At 44.7% G+C, this 5428-nt stretch overlaps 1 non-coding gene across 1 annotated transcript; it reads right to left on the bottom strand.

The window, feature by feature from the left end:
* Positions 1-4967: 4967 nt before the first annotated feature.
* Positions 4968-5071, bottom strand: LOC114806968. Its single transcript, XR_003755021.1, has one exon. It is a non-coding gene; the product is annotated as a U6 spliceosomal RNA (small nuclear RNA).
* Positions 5072-5428: the final 357 nt, after the last annotated feature.

Raw genomic sequence — 5428 nt, 5'->3', positions numbered from 1 at the left:
AGTCAGAGAACGTGGTTCTAATCCCGGCTCCACCACTTGTCAGTTGTGTGACATTGGGGAAGCCATTTAACTTCTCTGTGCCCCAGTTACCTCATCTGTAAAATAGGGATTAAGACTGTGAGCCCCTCATGGAACAACCTGATGACCATGTATCTATGTCTGTGCTTAGAACAGTGCTTGGTACATAGTAAATGCTTAAATACCATTATTATTATTATTATTATTACTAAGATCAGGGCTGAAAAAATATTTACAGATTGATAACAGTCCCTGTCCCACATGGAGCTCTCACAGTCTAAGAGGTAGGAAGAATGGGCTTTAACCCCATTTAACAGATATGAAATCTAAACCACAGAGATGATAAGTGACTTGCCCAAGGTCACATAGCCAGCAAGTATCAGAGCCGAGGACAGAACCCAGGCCCTCTGACTCCCAACCCATGAATTAACCACTGAATCAATGGTGACTTTAATAGATTTTGCCCATAACAGGAAGATCTTCAAAAACACATCCATGCCTTGTAGCAAGTCTGACTATATCTGCATATGAACACATACGGAAATATGCATATCTTAACTGTATATTTAACCAATTTAACCCAATACTTTTCTTCTGCTTCCTTCTGAAAAAGAGTTTTTCACTGAGAATCATGTCATACTGACTAATGAATAAAGAATCTTTCTCTATCTAGTACCCCCCATTTCAAAGTGGTTCCTGACATTCTATTTCCTGGTACTTAAAAACCCTGCAAGGGCTGTTATTAACCTAGCTCACATGTCACATAAACCTGCCTGATAATAATAAACAAGCACTGTAAAATTCGTTGAAAATTCTCTAGGTTCAAACCACTGTACTAACAGCTGAATTAAATAGAAGATGATCAGGTCATACACAGTCACTGTCCCTCATGCGGTTCACAGAAGTGGCAGAGAGGATAGATCTTGAATCCTCATTTTACATGTGAGTAAACTGAGGCGTGGAAAAATCAAGTAACTTGCCCTAGGTCAGACAAGCAGATAGCTGAGCTGGGATTAGAACCCAGGTCTTCAGACTCCCACGTTCACACTCTTTCCACTAGGCCACATGGCTTCTCCTGTTTCATGCCAAGATTAGTAATAATAATAATAATAATAATGTTGGTATTTGTTAAGCGCTTACTATGTGCCGAGCACTGTTCTAAGCGCTGGGGTAGACACAGGGGAATCAGGTTGTCCCACGTGGGGCTCACAGTCTTAATCCCCATTTTACAGATGAGGTAACTGAGGCACAGAGAAGTTAAGTGACTTGCCCAAAGTCACACAGCTGAGAAGTGGCCGAGCCGGGATTCGAACCCATGAACTCTGACTCCAAAGCCCGTGCTCTTTCCACTGAGCCACGCTGCTTCTCTGCTTCATCAATCTTCATCAAGATTAGCTGATGTTGGCATGATTTACTATTAGCACCGTTGAAATTTAATTGGCCTTTGAAAATCAGTTTGAAATGATGCTTCAAAAAAATCTTTAAACCATTATTTAACTAGTGACAAGTATATGCAACTACTGTGACAGAGCCCTGAAGAAGAACAGATGACTTGGATTTGCACCCTTTATTCACCCCATCCTCAGCTGTGCAGAATTTACTTACATATTCAGAGAAGCAGGGTGACCAGACCAGGCTTGGGAGTCAGAGGCTGTGGGTTCTAATCCTGTCTCTGCCACTTGTTTGCTGTGGGACCTTGGGCCAGTCACTTAACTTCTCTGTGCCTCAGTTCCCTCATCTGCAAAATGGGGATTAAGACTGTGAGTTCCACATGGAACAGCCTGATCATCTTGTATCTATCCCAGAGCTTAGAACAATGCTTAGCACATAGTAAGTACTTAACAAATACTATTATTCATTCAATAGTATTTATTGAGCACTTACTATGTGCAGAGCACTGTACTAAGCACTTGGAATGTACAATTCGGCAAATGATAGAGACAATCCCTGCCCAGTGATGGGCTTACGGTCTAATCGATTGTTATGATAGTCTCAATTTATTCATTTATTTTTCAATGATGTTTGTTAAGTGCTTATTATGTGCCAGGGACTATATTAAGCTCTGTGGTATATGCAAGCTAATCAAGTTGGACACAGTCCCTATCCCATCCAGGCCTCAGAGTCTAAATCCTCATTTTACAGATGAAGTAACTGAGACCCAGAGAAGTTAAGCGACTTGCTCAAGGTCACACAGCAGGCAAGTGGTAGAGCCAGGGTTAGAACCTAAGTCCATCTGACTCCCAGGCCCAAACTCTTTCCTTTATGCCACAGCGCTTCTCATGGGTTCGAATCCCGGCTCCACCGCTTGCCAGCTGTGTGACTTTGGGCAAGTCACTTCACTTCTCTGGGCCTCAGTTACCTCATCTGTAAAATCGGGATTAAAACTGTGAGTCCCACATGGGACAACCTGATCACCTTGTGTCCTCCCAGTGCTTAGAACAGTGCTTTGCACGTAGTAAGTGTTTAACAAATACCACCATTATTTATTTATTATTTATATGAATGAATGCATTTATTGATAATAACATCTGTCTCCCTCTATAGTCTGTAAACTCCTCGTGGGCAGGGAATGTGTTACATTGTATTCTCCCAAGCACTTAGGACAGTGCTCTGCACATAGTAAGTGCTTAATAAATACCATTGATTGATTAATGACTTTTGAATATTTGAGCACCAGTTTTATGGCAAGTCAGAAGGAAGGCAGATGAATTACATCAAGGAAACATGGCCTAGTGCCTAGAGCCCAGGTCTGGGAGTCAGAAGGACCTGGGTGCTAATTCTGACTCCTCCACTTGTCTGCTGTGTGACCTTGGGAAGTCACTCTACCTCTCTGGACCTTGTTACATTCTCTGAAAATGGGGATTAAGACTGTGAGCTCTATGGGACATGGACTGCACCTAAATTGATTAACTTGTATCTACCCCAGGGCCTAGAAGAGTGTCTGGAACATAGTCAGTGCTTACCAAAAAATAATAAATGAAATGAAGATGAGCACATCGACAAGCTTCTGCAACAGTGAGATGACTCTCTTTGAGCTGAGGTGGTACCCTTGAAAACAGGAAACTGAATGCACTGTGCGTTAAGGGGGTGTCTGGGAAGAGAGAAAAGGCATCAGAGGGATTCTTACTTCCTCCTCAGGGTTGGGGGTTGAAGTCACAGCTCCAATTATTTGACTGGGTTGACTTTCATCAGGAAACATACAGTGAGGAATTTCAGCCCTTTGGCAAAGCCCTCGAGCTTCGCCAGTTGTGATATCGGTGGTGAGAAATGTTACTTGTCCAAAGTCTTGCGGGGTCAAATCAGGCACAGATCTAACAATTCCTTATACTCTTAACTCATCAGGCTGTAGGCTTCTGAGCCACATTCTTAGTTCTGCCTCTGCTGCTCTTTCTTCTTCCAGTACTGCCAGGAATATTTTTTAAGGCAGGGCAGTACTGGTTTCAGATGCTATGCAGGAGAAGGAATCATCCCGGGGCACAAATCAGTGGCATGAAGGTGGGCTATCAGCTATAGAAAATGTGAATATAAACAGCCTCTGTCCCTTGGACAGAAGTAGTGTTTGTGTTAACGGGGACCCAAGGGAGGAAATGTAGTAAGTAGTTCTGGAGTAAGGAGGCATGTCAGGGTTGTTCTAGGTTAAGGGGGTATAATAATAATAACAATATTCATTCATTCAATAGTATTTATTGAGCGCTTACTATGTGCAGAGCACTGTACTAAGCGCTTGGGATGAACAAGTCGGCAACAGATAGAGACAGTCCCTGCCGTTTGACGGGCTTACGGTCTAATCGGGGGAGACGGACAGACAAGAACAATGGCAATAAACAGAGTCAAGGGGAAGAACATCTCGTAAAAACAATGGCAACTAAATAGAATCGAGGCGATGTACAATTCATTAACAAAATAAATAGGGTAACGAAAATATATACAGTTGAGCGGACGAGTACGGTGCTGTGGGGATGGGAAGGGAGAGGTGGAGGAGCAGAGGGAAAAGGGGAAAATGAGGCTTTAGCTGCGGAGAGGTAAAGGGGGGATGGCAGACGGAGTAGAGGGGGAAGAGGAGCTCAGTCTGGGAACGCCACTTGGAGGAGGTGATTTTTAAGTAGGGTTTTGAAGAGGGAAAGAGAATCAGTTTGGCGGAGGTGAGGAGGGAGGGCGTTCCGGGACCGCGGGAGGACGTGACCCGGGGGTCGACGGCGGGATAGGCGAGACCGAGGGACGGTGAGGAGGTGGGCGGCGGAGGAGCGGAGCGTGCGGGGTGGGCGGTAGAAAGAGAGAAGGGAGGAGAGGTAGGAAGGGGCGAGGTGATGGAGAGCCTCGAAGCCTAGAGTGAGGAGTTTTTGTTTGGAGCGGAGGTCGATAGGCAACCACTGGAGTTGTTTAAGAAGGGGAGTGACATGCCCAGATCGTTTCTGCAGGAAGATGAGCCGGGCAGCTGAGTGAAGAATAGACCGGAGCGGGGCGAGAGAGGAAGAAGGGAGGTCAGAGAGAAGGCTGACACGGTAGTCTAGCCGGGATATAACGAGAGCCCGTAATAGTAAGGTAGCCGTTTGGGTGGAGAGGAAAGGGCGGATCTTGGCAATAATAATAAGGATGATAATAATGTGGTATTTGTTAAACACTTACTATGTGCCAGGCACTGTACTAAGCGCTGGGGTAGATACAGGGTAATCAGGTTATCCCACTTGGGGCTCGGGCAGATCAAGTTGGACACAGTTCCTGTCCCTTGTGGAGCACACAGTCTCAATCCCCATTTTACAGATGAGGTAAATGATGCCCAGTGAAGTTCATTCACTCATTCATTCATTCATTCAGTGCAGAGCACTGTACTGAGCGTTTGTAATGTACAATTCGGCAACGGAGACAATCCCTGTCCAACAACTGGCTCACGGTCTAAATGGGGAGACAGACAACAAAACAAAAAAAAGCAAGTAGTCTGGCATCAATATAAAAATATGGAACGCTTCACAAATTTGCGTGTCATCCTTGCGCAAGGGCTAGGCTAATCTCTGTATCGTTCCAATTTTAGTATATGTGCTGCCTTGACTTGCCCAAGGTCACACAGCAGACAGGTGATGGAGTAAACATTAGAACCCATGACCTTCTGACTCCCAGGCCCTTTTTCTATCCACTACATCATGCTGCTTCTCCATGTATGATGTTATTATGTTAAACCTTGCCCCCCAGGAAAATAATAATAGTAATAAATAATTGTTATATTAAGTGCTTACTTTGTGCCAAGCATTATACCAAGCACTGGGGTCCTACATCAGGGTCACAGTCTTCATCCCCATTTTACAGATGAGGTAACTGAGGCACAGAGTAGGGAAGTGACTTGCCTAAGGTCACACAGCATACAAGTGGCAGAGCCAGGTTTAGAACCCATGACCTTTGACTCCCAGACCCATGC

Source organism: Ornithorhynchus anatinus, chromosome X1 (assembly GCF_004115215.2).
Source record: "Ornithorhynchus anatinus isolate Pmale09 chromosome X1, mOrnAna1.pri.v4, whole genome shotgun sequence".
In the NCBI taxonomy this organism is placed as follows: Eukaryota; Metazoa; Chordata; class Mammalia; order Monotremata; family Ornithorhynchidae; genus Ornithorhynchus; species Ornithorhynchus anatinus.
This window is presented reverse-complemented; position numbering and strand designations above follow the sequence as displayed.